The following is a 13,942-nucleotide window of genomic DNA, read 5'->3' as shown; positions in this document are numbered from 1 at the left end:
TGCAGTTCTGTTGTGGCTAAGGGAAAAAGCTTTCCCTGTGTTGGGGCCAGGTCAGGTACGTTTTGCTGTTTCTTGAGAATAAACATCCCATCGTGTTTGTACAGCTGCAGTCTTCATCTAACCAGACGTTCACTGGCTGAAGACAGACACAGCAAGCCCTTCCCTGCTCCTCTCAGCAGCCGTAGCTTCCCACCCAGCCGGTGGCCGTGGTTAGCACCACGCAGCACTGAGAGAAAAGGCAATGCCTAAAAAGAGAAAGCGGCATCTCAAGAAACACCAAACGGTCTGGCCTGGCCGGCCTCTTCGAGCACATCAGCGCGGTAGTTGCCTGTCTCAGGCCACGCAGAATCCAAAGCCACCCCACGGCCTGAGCATTTGTAGCTGGTGGCTGCCTGGCTTGACCCTTCTGGCTGAGGGGAGATGGGGTTTGTACAAACACTGGTGGAACCAAGGGGGTGGGTGTGCTTCCCACTGTTGGGGTCCAACCGAAAGCTGTCACCTGCAGCTTCAGTTCACGTCTGTGACCTGAGAGCGAAGCCAGAGTGTGCTGGGGCTGAGCACTGGTGCACGTCCTTCTTTAGAGCTTTTTTTCCCTGTTCAATGGCGTTCCAAAGCTCCCTCCCACGTGACAGCACTTGGAAGTCAGAGGAGCTGGATGTGACCGGTGATGCCGGGAGACAGCGAGCTGAGTCTCAGAGGAGGGCAAATACAGCCGGTAGCAATACTCTGGGCTGCTGATCCATCCCATCTAACCTGCTAAACCCCATCCAGTGGCTTTTTTAGTCCCTTTTTTTTTTTTTTTGCAATGTAGAGGCTGTCCCCAAAGCACTTTCACTTCTTCAGCCTGGATCTGCAGTGAGTATTTGGTGTCCTCAGGCTTTTTGCCTTTGTGCCATGACCTGATGGCAGAGGGAGGAGAGCCTTCCTGAAGGCTGGTACCATGACGCTCCTCCAGGATAAACTGGGAGGCAGTAGTCTGTGCTTTCACCCTGAGATCTCCTTGGCTTTTTTGGGTCAAGTTGCAAGTCCTGTGGGGAGTCTTACCCATAGCACAGGTGGGTGGGAAGCGAGAAGCCCCCACGGCTGGGCTGAGATGCTCTGCCAGTTTAATATCCCTGCGGCTGGGCTGGCACACAAAGGAGCATTTTCTAACTGCTCCACACCCACCGTCCTTTCCCTGGGACACGTGCCAGTGAGACCCCATGGGAAGCACAGCACCAATGAACATAGTCTGCCAAGCAAAGAAAAACAAACCAACTCTCAGCAGATCTCTCCATTCATGACCATTGTAGGCGGCGACTGGGGAAGGAAGAAAGTGGAAGTGGATAAATGGTAAGGATTTCCTCAGGATTTCATCTAGACTGGATGCAGGTGAGCAGCATAAAGATGCTGAAAATAGCCTCCAGGCAGGCAATAACCACTCGCCCTCAAGAAATGCCGGAATGGGAGCAGGGGTGGGTTCAGCAGGAAGGACAGGTAAGGGACAGCAGATCCCCCTGGAGGGACAGCATCCCCCAGCACCAGGCTGATCGGCTTGGGAGCATCACCTGGGTCTCACGGGACGGGATCAGTCACACGCTTTTATTCCTTGTATTCTCTGATCCCAGTGGCTGTCGGGGTTGCTCTGTGTTTGGTGCTGTCCTTCCAGACAGGATGCCAGTGGTGTTCAAAGCCACCCACCAGCCCTTTGTAGAAGGGGAAGGGGACACGGGGAGGCTGCCGCTCGTCCGACTGCCCCTGCAGTGTCCCCAGGCCCCACCATCTGATCCCAGAGGTGGGGAGCATCTCCCAGCTGGGTGCTGGAAAACCCCACCTGAGAGGACCTCACATCTTGGTTCCCCCATGGGTACATCCCCCCTCACCCAGCAGCAAATGCCCGGTGTCTTTCAGCCTGCAAGGGTCAGGTCAGCAGCTCCAAAAGCGCTTTGTTAGAAGCAGTGAGGAGGTCTCCGGGTTCGGGAGGGCAGCGCCTGTTAGACTTGCTTTGCAGCAGCAGCCTTAGAGGCAGCGCTCGCTAATTGAGAGGTATCACTGCAATGTAGAGTAGCAATAAAAACGGAAAGGTCCTGTTAACTGCAAGGTGGGAGTTCAGAGACATCTCTGTCGTGACAGCAGAGCAGATGTTTGGGGAGTGTTGCTTCCCATGCAGGCTTGGACCGTGGCGGGTCCTTTGCCCGCACTGCCGAGGGATGCGGGTGCCTGCGTGGACTCGTGCTGGTGGGCGCTGCGGGTGCTGGCTGGGGCAGAGCCTGGCGGGCAGCACAGCGGCATTGGCCGAGGGGTTTGGTACAGCCCCGGCACCTCTCCCGGGGACGCTGGGAGAGGTGCCGGGGCAGCCTACGACGAGGGGTGCGTGCGTCTGCCTGTGCGGCAGAGTCAGCTTGTTCCTTGTACAAACCATTTGGAGCGACACCAATAAACACTGAGCTCTCCATGCCTGCGTTAGTCAGCGAGCAGAGCCTCATTGCACATCTCTTCGCCTCCCTGCGCCCTCTCCCTCCTCCACGTGCCCAGTGTCAGCTCGGCCATGGCCACCCGACCAGCAGGACAAGGCACCCACGGCCACGACTGACCAGCTGGATGGGGTGGCCACAAGTGACCACCCAGATGAGGTGCCCATGGCCACGGGGAGTCCTCTGCACCCCTCGGCGCTGCAGTGCAGTGGTGAGCACCCGCCACTGGGCACCCACCCCGTGCGGGCTCACGGTGGTTGCTGTCACTGCAGCCACCATCCTGGGTCTGACCACAACCCTGCCGTCCCCCCAGCCCAGTGGTGTGCGCCCCACAGTGCCCAGTCCGGCCATGGGGTGGGAGTGGTGGAGCGCCATGGTGCACCATGCTGGGCATGAACTTGGCCAAATACCCCCAGGGGCTTTGCTGGAGATGGCTGGCACCAGTTCTGCCCTGGCTGGTCCCACATGGGTCCCACCAGTGTCCCTCAGCCTCAGAGGCACCACTGGAGGCTCCCACTCATCCCCCATGTACTCAGGATCAGCCGTCTCCAACTTGCTCTGCTGGCTGCAAGTCCCACCCCACAGTGAGACCCGTCTACCCAGGCAGGGGCTGGCCACGCTCCAGCACCTGAACAAAGCGGCTTCCGCTGCTGAGGGGGTATTTTTGACACAAGAAAAACGTGTCCTCATACAGCGTCTGAGCCTTCCAGGTTTTTCCGGCCCAACCAGCCGAGCTTATTCAGAATATAGATAGGAAATACATTCTGATAGCAAAGTTATGTTTTCCTAATGAAGTGGTTAAAGCTTTTGTGGGGCTGCACGCACTTGTCCTGCTGAGTTCGGCCTCAGCAAAGCCACGTCGTGCCATGTTCACTGTAGGTTGGTGACCATAGATGTGGCAGTGCCCAGCCCACCCCACCAGCAGACACAAACCTGCCCAAAAGCAGTAAGAGCTGCGGCTTTCCTCCCGGTGCCATGGCCCAGAGTGGCCCAGTGCTGCAGACCCACCTCCTGGGCAGACTGGGCACAAAGGGAATTCAGGCATCAGCCATGTGCCTCAGCACGGTGGCCACGAACGGGACGTGAGCAGGAGGAATGTCCCCAGGTCTTCTCCAGACTTCTCCCGTCTGGGGGCCAGGTTGTCCCCCACCGGTCCCTGCTCGTTGCATGGGCGGCAGCTCCTCGTGGCAGCAACTCCATGGAGGCTCCCTTCATCTTGTGGCAGGACATTCAGTCTTCCGTCCCCAAATCCCGCCTCACTCTGCCTCCCCGCAGGCTGGCGGGCGACTGTGCGGCTGGAGAAGGCATGGACGGGAGGATGGAGCTTTCTGGGGGTCCGGGCTGTGCTCCCCACCAGGAGGAAGGGAGCCGGGCAGTACGGAGCAGCGGTGGGCGAAGGGACCCCAGGGCTGAGCACGCAGCGGAGACGGGAGGGTGCGGGGACCACAGCGGGGCTGTGACCCGCCTGATTGCGCCACGGAGATCCTGGTAAGGGATGAGTCAGAGCCCTTCTGGGTTAGGGTGTTTCCTCTCCCCAACAGCTCTCCAACGCCCTTTGTAATTCCAGAGCCTTATGATTGCATAAATACAATGTGATAGTTAAACTGAATAAACCCTGTCGGGAGGAATATTATTGGCTTTAATACCCAGCCGTGGAGCCACCGCAGAGTGCCCAGGTGCAGCAATCAGCTCTGCGTGCTCAGGGGAGTTCGTTTCACTCAAGTCCTGGGTGGGAACTGCCCCGGCGCTGCTTTGGGGACACGGGACACACACACTGTCAGACGGACGCTGTGGGAAAACTCACACTGCCGAGGCCCCCCCTCCCTGGGCTGCAGATGCCCTTGCACTGTTTTACACCCCAAGGAGCACTTGAGGGATATATCCTGCCCTTCGCTGCGCAGCCTCTCCTCCCGGAATAACTGCGGATCCCATGAAGACCTGAGGCAAATGTGGCCCCTCTGGCAGAGCTCCCCCCTCGCTCTGAAGCACTGGTTTCCTATTACAAGAGAGAGGAAGACGCCGGAGTGCTGAGTCACAAGCAGGAGCCCACATCTGGCCCAGCTGTGGGAGCAGCTGCTTTGCCAAATGGGTGTTTGTCACCATGTCCAGCCCAGAGTGGGATCTCCGGGACCTCCTCCTCCCACTACATCCCCGTGTCTGGTGGACCAGGGCAGTAACCACCCGTGTCTCACCACGGGATGATCCAGGGAAGGGGGACTGGGAGTGAGCAGGTCTGGGAAGTAGGACCCAAGAGCTGATGGGGAGGAGGAGGAAGGCCAGGCCTGCCTCCTCCCCGTCACCCAGGGAGCAAGGTCCCAGTGCAACTTGATGGGAGGGGTTAAAGCCCCCCCGGCCAGGCATGCCGGGAGATGCACAGCAGTATTTGCTCTTCCCTCTGCATCCGGACAGGCTGGGCGTTGGATCCTGCACAGCAGAAAGGCAGCACAGGGACTTGTGGAGGCTGCAGGAACCAGTCCCACAGGAAAGCCCTGCTGCTGCCACTGGGGCAGGCTGGACACAGGCCCCCGCCACCACCACGCAGACCTCCAGCTCCTGGTCCAGCTGCTGAGGCTGGTGGAAGGAGAGAAACTATGTCCTCCAGCACAGCTGTGCTGCTAGTCCTGACTGGGGAGTTCGGGGGGGGTGGGAAGATGGATACACAACCTGTAAACATCCATCATCTATCCAGCCAGCCAGCCAACCACACATCCGTCTGTCCGTCCATCCATCCATCCATCCATCCATCCATCCATCCATCCACACTTCCATCCATGCACACATAGAATCATAGAATCATAGGATTGCTGAGGTTGGAAGGGACCTTTAAGATCATCAAGTCCAACCATTAACTAACCTAAACCGACAAAACCACTTCTAAACCATGTCCCCAAGTACCACGTCTACCCTTTTTTTAAACACCTCCAAGGATGGCAAATCCACCCCCTTCCTGGGCAGCCTATTCCAATGTTTAATAACTCTTTCAGTGAAAAAATGTTTCCGAATATCCAATCTAAATCTCCCCTGGCATAACTTCAACCCATTTCCTCTGGTCCTATCACTTGTCACCAGCGAGAACAGGTCAGCCCCCGCCTCTCTACAACCTCCTTTCAGGTACTTGTAGAGGGTGATAAGGTCTTCCCTCAGCCTGCTCTTCTCCAGGCTGAACAACCCCAGTTCCCTCAGTCATTCCTCATAAGGTTTGTCCTCCAGACCCCTCACCAGCTTCGTTGCCCATCTCTGGACACGGTCCAACACCTCAATGTCCTTCTTGTAGTGAGGGGCCCAAAACTGAACACAGTACTCCATCCATCCATCCATCCATCCATCCATCCATCCATCCATCCACACACCCCATCCTGGAGAAGAGCTGGGAAGAGCCAGAGAAGGATCTTCTGGGACACGGAGACGAATGAACTTATTTTGGGGATTGTACCTCGTGAATGGCTCTCCCTTCTCCCCCTCCTCTCCCCTCCCCTCCCCTCCCCGCCCCGCTCCGCCCCCCCTCCCCGGTGCGGCCCCGGCGGGCGGCGCGTCCGTGGCAGCGAGCGGCGGTGAGTGCGTGGGGCGGCGGGGCCGAGCGAACGCCCCCCCCCCGGAGCGGCTCCTCTCTCTGCGCTCCGCCCGGGGACCGCTCGGCCTGGCGCGGGGGGATGCGCGGGGGATGCGCGGGGGGATGCGCGGCGGGCGGTGTCGGGCAGAGCGGGCTCCCGGCGGCCCGGGCTGAGCCCCGGAGCCCCGTTTCGGCCGCTCCGCGGGGCCCCGCCGGCAGCCGGGCCGCCTCCCCGGGCGGGACGGAGGCTTGTCCCCGTCCCCGTCCCTCCTCCCCTCGCAGCGGGGGCAGGGGGCTGCCGGGGGTCGCCGCTCGGTCCCCGCCGCGCCGGGGGATCCCGCCCCGCTCCTGCCCTGCCGGTCTGTCCAGCTTTGGGAAGGGGTGTGGGGTGGGTTGTTATTTTTTTCCTGCTTTTTTCTCCCATTTCTGATGAGTTCCCTCCTGTCCTGCGCACGCCCCTGGGCAGGAGCTCCCACGTCCTTCCTCCTGCATTTAACTGCAGTGGGGAGAGACCGTGGGAATAGGGCACCTGTGGGGATGGGTTTGGGCAGGAGAAGCTGGGACAGCTTCTTTTTCTTGGAAGGCTTGGGCAGGAGCAAGGGTTTGCCAGAGGGGGGATGTTGATAGCGATTTTGGGGGTGAACTGTGCCTGAAAGGGAGCAGAGAACATTTTGATGGTGACCATCCAACAAGAAGAGGGAGCAGCGCCGGGGCTGGTCCTGTGGGGTGGAGGCGTGAGATGTGTGTGTGCGTCTCCATCTCCTGCAGCCTGAGAGCAAGCGAGCTTAAAGGGCTGCCAGGCACAGCAAAAGGGGAAGGTGTTATGGGGCTCAGGGTCACCTCTCCCTCGGGGGCTGTTCTTTTCATAGAATCACAGAAGGGTTTAGGTTGGAAGGGACCTTGAAGATCATCCAGTCCCACCCCCCTGCCCTGGGCAGGGACACCTCCCACCAGCCCAGGTTGCTCCAAGCCCCGTCCAACCTGGCCTTGAACACCTCCAGGGATGGGGCAGCCACAACTTTTGTGGCTTCTCTGTCAGCTTCATGCTCTGGAGTTATTGCAGTTTCCTCCTGTTTGTGAGGAGATGTCTCAAGCGTCCTAAATTGTCAGTTCCTCCCCACTGCTTATTCTGCAGACGTACTCCGCAGCTGCCGGAGCTGCAGTGGGCTTGGGTGGTGTGGTGGTCAGCAGAGCTGCTCTGTGATGTGGGTGACCAGAATCCAGCCTGTCTGGACCTGTCCTCTCCTTCCCCACACTCACCTTGATGGAGAAGATGGTTACTATCATCTTTATTGCTGTTTTGTGTTAATTCCCGTGGAATAAATCAGGCTCGGGGAAATAACTATTAACACAGGCACCGTGAAACTTTCAGTGTTCACACAAGTCTCGGGGTTTCAAACACTGAGAACTGGCTTTGTCCCATCGCAGTCACTGTTACGCACCTTGATAAACCTCTGCAGAAACACAGGGAGGAAAAATTTTGGGGCTTTAAGGCTGTTAAATATCACTGGTGTGTTTCTGTGTTTCCTAACGAGATTTTTCTTTTCTCCCCTCCCCGCTGCCAACTTTTAAAGGAGCTGGAGCTGGGAAACCTCTTCTTCAAGCCATACCCTTCTCAGTCTGAATTTTGGGAGATTGCGGCTTTGCTTTACAAACCAGAACTCCCCAGAGAAGTGTGTCTGCCTCTGCCGGTGCCTCTGCCAGTGTCTCCGCCAGTCAGCATCCAGATCGGAGGCCTTGAGTTGCTGCGCTGCGACAGCCAAGTGGTGGCAGCTTCCTTCTGTGCTCTATTTGTGGCTATTTCTGTGCTCTGTTTGTGGAGGTTCAAATCTCCTCTAGATTTGAACCGAAACAAAAATCCCAGCCTTCACCATGGGAGATATTTGGCTGGTTGGGTTGATGGTACTTGTGTACACCTGGTTTCCCAAGGCTGCTGCTCAGAATCTCATAAAAAGCCCCAGGGACCAGAAAACAGAGCATACCCTCTTGATTAACGAAGTCAATGCTGACAGCCCAGGAGAGGACACTTCTGAGTTTGTGGAGCTCTATCACACCAGCGGTCAAAGAGCCCGCTTGGATGGCTACTATCTGGTCTTCTACAATGGCAATGGAAACCGAGCCTACAAAGTTTTAAACCTCCAGGGCAAAGTTACTAACAGCCAAGGGCTCTTTCTCGTTGGCTCCTCTTCTGTGAACCCTGCTATGGTTATTCCTAAGAACACTATCCAGAATGGCCCTGACGCGATTGCTCTCTACTATGGAAAAGGGAACTACAAGGAAGGCATGGGTGTCACAAATTCTGGACTAGTAGATGCCTTGGTCCATAAGACTAAGAAGACGGACAGAGCAGACACACTGGTCAGGGTACTGACCCCTGGCAGAGATGCTTTCCTGGAGGACGCCACCTTCAGGACCACGGATGAGTCAATAGAAAGGTGCCGTGGGGCAGATTCTCAGTGGATCTTCCAAGTGGCCATGCCCACACCAGGCACAGACAACCACTGCATCCTGACTTCTCAGCTGAACGCATCTGCCGTCCTGATCAGTGAGGTCCTTCCCGCTTCTTCTTCCGAAGAATTCGAGTTCATAGAGCTTCAGGGTCCCCGCTCCACCATGCTAAGGGACATTGTCCTGGTGCTGATTGATGGTCGGACCAAAGACATTTATTTGACCGTGGATGTTTATGGCAAAACCTCACTGGATGGGCTACTTCTGATCGGTCCCGCACAAAGCAAAACCGCAGGTAAGGACTGCATTCTGATGACTGCCTCAGAGTTGTGGCAGAGCAATTAGCCAAGTTTGGGGCTGGAGGATGCTGTCGGTTTTTATTGTTTGGCATTCTGAGAGATCAGTGAAAATGTGATTCAGAACTCAGTGGCAGATAAAAAAGCAAATAGAATGTTCGAAATTCCTTTTCCAATAAGGAATTATATAAAACATACGAAATATTAGAAATTATTAGGAGAAGAGGAAAGAATGGAGGGCATCTTTTAGGCCACTGTATAAATTCATGGTTTGTTTGTGTCTTTAATTGTGCCTGGTGTGGGTCAGCTAGGATGGATAGTGCTCTGGAAATGCTTCCACAGAAGAAAGAACTAAGTAGGCCTAGAAAAGGGAGAGCTGAGGAGCGCCCTGACAGAGGTTTCAGAAATGTGAGTAGCCTGAAGAAAGTGGACAGGGATCGCTTGCTTACTCATTCCACTGGTACGAGAACTAAAGGGCATCAAAAGAAGGTAGAAGGAGGTGGGTTCAGGACAAACAAGTGGAGGCCGTATGTCTCACAGCAGTGGTAGACCTGCAGAGCTCCAGGTGGAGGACCTCGTGGAGGTCAGAAGCCCATGTGTGCCTTTGCTGCCTAGGAGGACGCGGTTCTGCTCCCAACCCCTTGGCCAGCCTGCCGTGGGACCCTGACTGCGCCAGGTCTCCTTGAAGTGTCCCCCTTCTCTCTGCGTAACTCGGTGGTCAGTCACAGCAGATACATACTCTCTTCTCGAAAAAGCACAAGGGCTTTTCTTCCATTCCGCCATCTGCAGGTGTACCTCACAGTGTATCGGCTGTGTGAAGCTGCGACCTAAACTTCCTCCCAACAGTCAAAATTTCTTCCAGGCCACCGGAGGAGGAAGAAATATCTTGTTATTTTGGATACCTCAAAAGAAGGTTTTGGCAGCTGGAGACAATGACTCTGCAGATGTCTTGTGTAATTCACTGACTCGTGATTTGAGTCAGGGAGTATATTCATCCCTTACAAAGCTGGTTCCCATAAAAATTAAAATACTTTTGCAACTAAAACCTCTTTTTTTTTTTTTTTAAAGCAGTTGAGCTCCTTTTTACAAACCCGACTGCTCCGAATACTCTCTCACCCCGAGTCGAACAGCTGATTGTCCACTTGAGCTCTGCTTTTCTCACCAGGAAAGGTGCTCTGCTCTTTCCTCTGGATGGGCTGGGGCTGTTAGCAGTCAGTAAGCTTAAGAGGCTTCAAAGAAAGCGATGGCAAAGCACAACCAGTTTGCAGACTAAGCAGGAAATTTTTAAGGATTATTTTTAACTGTTCCTCAAGGCTCACTCAAGTCAAGAAGGTGGCTGGAGATATGCTTTGGCATTTTTTTCCAATGAGGCTTTGTCAAGATGTCTCAAGCATAATGCACACACGTTTTTGTGGAAGGTTTTGCCTCAAAACCACCCAATGACACTGTGTGATTACATTTTAATCATCCTAAAAGGATACTTTCAGAGTGACTCTATGCTGAGCACTCTATGAGAAGTTGACCACTTGATTTAACTTGACCACTTCAAATTTGGGACAGGAGCTCTTAAAATGGCCCTGGCTGTTAGTCCTGCCTTTGTAAGGCTTGTCTGCCTTTCACTGCAGAGAACTTAAAGCTGTGAGAGCACTGGAGCAAAAGTCCTCCCTTGACAGATGCCAGTGTGAAAACTTTCAAATGAGTCATAGGATGGTTTGGGTTCTTTAAAGATCATCTAGTTCCACCCCACCTGCCGTGAGCGGGGACATCTTTCTCTAGACCCGGTTGCTCAAAACCCCATCTAACCTGGCCTTGAACACTTCCAGGGATGAGGCATCCACCACTTTTATGGGCAACCTGGACCAGCATCTCACTACCCTCATTATAAAACTTTTCTTCCTTATTCTTCTAATCTGGATCTACCCTCTGACAGTTGAAAAACATTAGCCCTTGTCCTACCAGTACAGGCCCTGGTAAGAAGACTCTCTCCATCCTTCTTATAAACACCCTTTAAGTATTGAAAGACCACAGTAAGGTCTCCCTGGAGTCTTCTCTTACCCAGGCTGAACAACCCCAACTCTCTTAGCCTTTCTTCATGGGAGAGGTTCTTCCAGCCCTTGGATCATTTTCGTGGCCCCTCCTATAGACCTGCTCTAACAGGTACATGTCTTTCTTGTGCTGGGACCCCCAGAGCTGGATGCAGTACTCCAGGTGAGGTCTCACAAGAGCAGAGCGGAGGAGGAGAATTACCTCCCTCACCCTGCTGGCCACGCTGCTTTTGGCTTTCTGGGCTGCGGATGCACGCTGATGGCTCATGTCCAGTTTTTCATCCACCAGTACCCCCAAGTCCTTCTCTGCAGGGCTGCTCTCAATCCGTTCATCTCCCAGTCTGTACTGATACTGGTGATTGCCCTGGCCCATGTGCAGAACCTCACACTTGGCCTTGTTAAACTTCATGAGGTTCACATGGGCCCACTCCTCCAGCCTGTCAAAGTGCCTCCGGATGGCATCCTGTCCCTTAAGTGTATCAACTGCACCACTCAGCTTGGTGTCATGTGCAAACTGGCTGGGGTGAACTCAATCCCACTGTCCTATGTCGTTAATGAAGATATTGAACCATATGGACCCCTGAGGGACACCTCTTGTTACTGATCTCCATTTGGGCATAGATCTGTTGACTGCAACTCTTTGGATGCGGCCATCCACCCAATTCCTTATTCATTGAATAGTCCATCCATCAAACCTGTATCTCTTCAATTTAGAGGCAAGGATGTTGTGTGCAGCAATGTCAAAGGCCTTGCAGAACTCAAGATAGATGACAGCAGTTCCTCTTCCCTTATCTTCCAGCGCAGTTGCTCCATTGTAGAAGGCCACCAGATTAGTCAGGCAGGGGAAAAGCAGTCCCCTGGGCAGGGGTGCGTCAGGGGTAAGGCACAGGACTGCCCCTTAGAATGCAGGTGCCCTGGTGGCACTTCTCAAGGAGTAACCACTTCTTGCTGCTCTGCGTCTCATGTAGTTCCTCCTTTAATATTTGTTCCCTGGAGCTCTTTACACAGGGAGAACTGTTGAAATATCGGCAGTCTGCTGCTTTTTAATAGCCTCAGAAGTTCCTACTGGGTGCTGGGGAAATAGCTTGTGAAGGGAACCGTAAATACGAGGAAGAAAATTGGGAAGTTCATGAAATTGGAAAGCTCCACCAAACCTCAACCTTAATTCTGTGTGCTGAATATGTGTGAGTGTATGTGTAGAGTGGTTGTGTTTGTAAAAACCATGGACTGCTAGAATAAAATGTAAATTCTAAAATATTTTTGTTTATTATTAAAGCAACTGCTGCCTGAATGGTTAGTGGATTTTGAAGATCTCTTTTAGAATTCAAAATTGACTTTACTGTAGACAAAGTCACATGAGCACTTGCTTTCCAGTTCCCCTGTTTACGCATAAATCAGCTTCTCTGTTCACAGAACCAAAATAGCGGGGCAAACACTGCTCAGATTTCCCCCTCCAGCCTCCTCCACGCTGTGGCTCTGGCCATGAATGGGGAAATTCAGGCTGAACAAACATGAGAAATGTCAGTGAGCAGAAAGACGGGGCAGCGGATGCCAAATTTGCAATAACCAGACAACCTCAGCCACTTTCTGAGTTCCTTTGTCCTGCTCTCCAGGACCAAAGAGATGCTGGTTTCCCACATAGTGGGTATCACTCCTGTGTTGCTTATGTGCCACTGTTGATCCTTTCCTTGCCTGGTGTGCAGTGGATCTGCCGTTCCCAGAGAACACCACCCGTCCTGTCCTCAGAGGTGGCCCCAATGCCATTGCCCTCTACAGAGGCAACAGCAGCAGCTTTGTCCCGGGGATGGTGCTGCCAGTGACCGGCTTGTTGGATGCCTTCGTGTACACGAGCAACGAGGAACCAAACCTTGAGCTGCTGGAGACCCTGACCCCTGGCAGACCTGCCTACAAGGAAAAGCGGTGAGAGGCTGGGCAGGGCTGGGAGGAGAGTTTGGCACCAGAGTCACCCTTGCTTGGTGTCCCAAACCCCATTCAGAACTGAAAGACAAGGGCTACCTCCAGTCAAGGGTGTCCTCATGGTGGCATTGAGTCCCGGCCTTTTTCCACCACCGGGGCTGAGTTTGTAGGTGTCCTCCTCTCCACAGCAGTCCTGGTGCAGCTGTACAGTTGTGGAATAAAGTTCTTGATGAGGAATTTTCTGACCTGGTTATTATTTTGTAATTTATTATTTATAAAAGAGTAATGGTCAATGTAATAGATTTTCCAGGACCACTTTCAGCAAGAAAAGGTTTTTCTTAGGAATTTCAGGTCAAAATGAGGGCAAGGGAGGGACTTCAGTATCGCTCACCTAACCCAGGAGGAAATGCCTGCCCTGCTTCATCCAGAGCAAGGACTGGAAGTGGGGTTTCTGTTCATTCTGGGTTGAGCCCCTTTCTTTTGGGGGTTTGGGTTTCTTTTTGTGGGTTAAGGGAAATGTTAGTTACCTCAGACTTTTGTGAGCCATGAGAACTGTTTCCTTCACATTTTAGACATGCTTTACTGACAGGAGAAAGAAGACAACAGAGTGGGTAAAGGACAGTGGAGCAGGTGGAGGAGCAGAGGCAGCGAGGTGCCATGCCCGTGAAGATGGGGTGGGGTGTGTAGAACCAGGCAATAAGCAAAAAAAGATCTGGGCAAGCTCTTGTCTATGGTTTTCATGGCAAAGCACCAGACGACCTCCATGTGTAACTGTCAACCAAATACTAATACCTTAGCTCTGTAGCTGGAGGACGTTCACCCTTTCTGGATGGGCCTGTGAAAAGACCATTTGAGACTACCATTGGTGTCAACTGCATCAGGAAAAGGTGTAGTTTACTCCTGTGACAGGGCCACCACTTATTCACAGCATATTCCCATTCCTTCCTTTGCTCATCTTCCTCTTTCTTGTGAAACAAAACCTTACTTGTCCCGTAAAGAGGTGGTCTCTTTCCCGAGGAGCTCTGAGCAGCTCTGCTCTGTGCAGCTCCTCACAGTGGGGCCTCATAGAATTGTAGAATAGTTTGGGTTGGAAGGAACCTTTAAAGGTCATCTAGTCCACCCCCCAATCATGCTCTTTGCCTTTGAATTGAGGGCCCTTGCTCAAGTGTTTCAACCTCAGGTGCTGCCTTTCCAATTTCTCTGGATGCCACCATTCTTCCCAGTGGTCCCAGG

This window comes from Vanellus vanellus (assembly GCF_965231255.1).
Source record: "Vanellus vanellus genome assembly, chromosome: 14".
Classification (NCBI taxonomy): domain Eukaryota; kingdom Metazoa; phylum Chordata; class Aves; order Charadriiformes; family Charadriidae; genus Vanellus; species Vanellus vanellus.
This window is presented reverse-complemented; position numbering follows the sequence as displayed.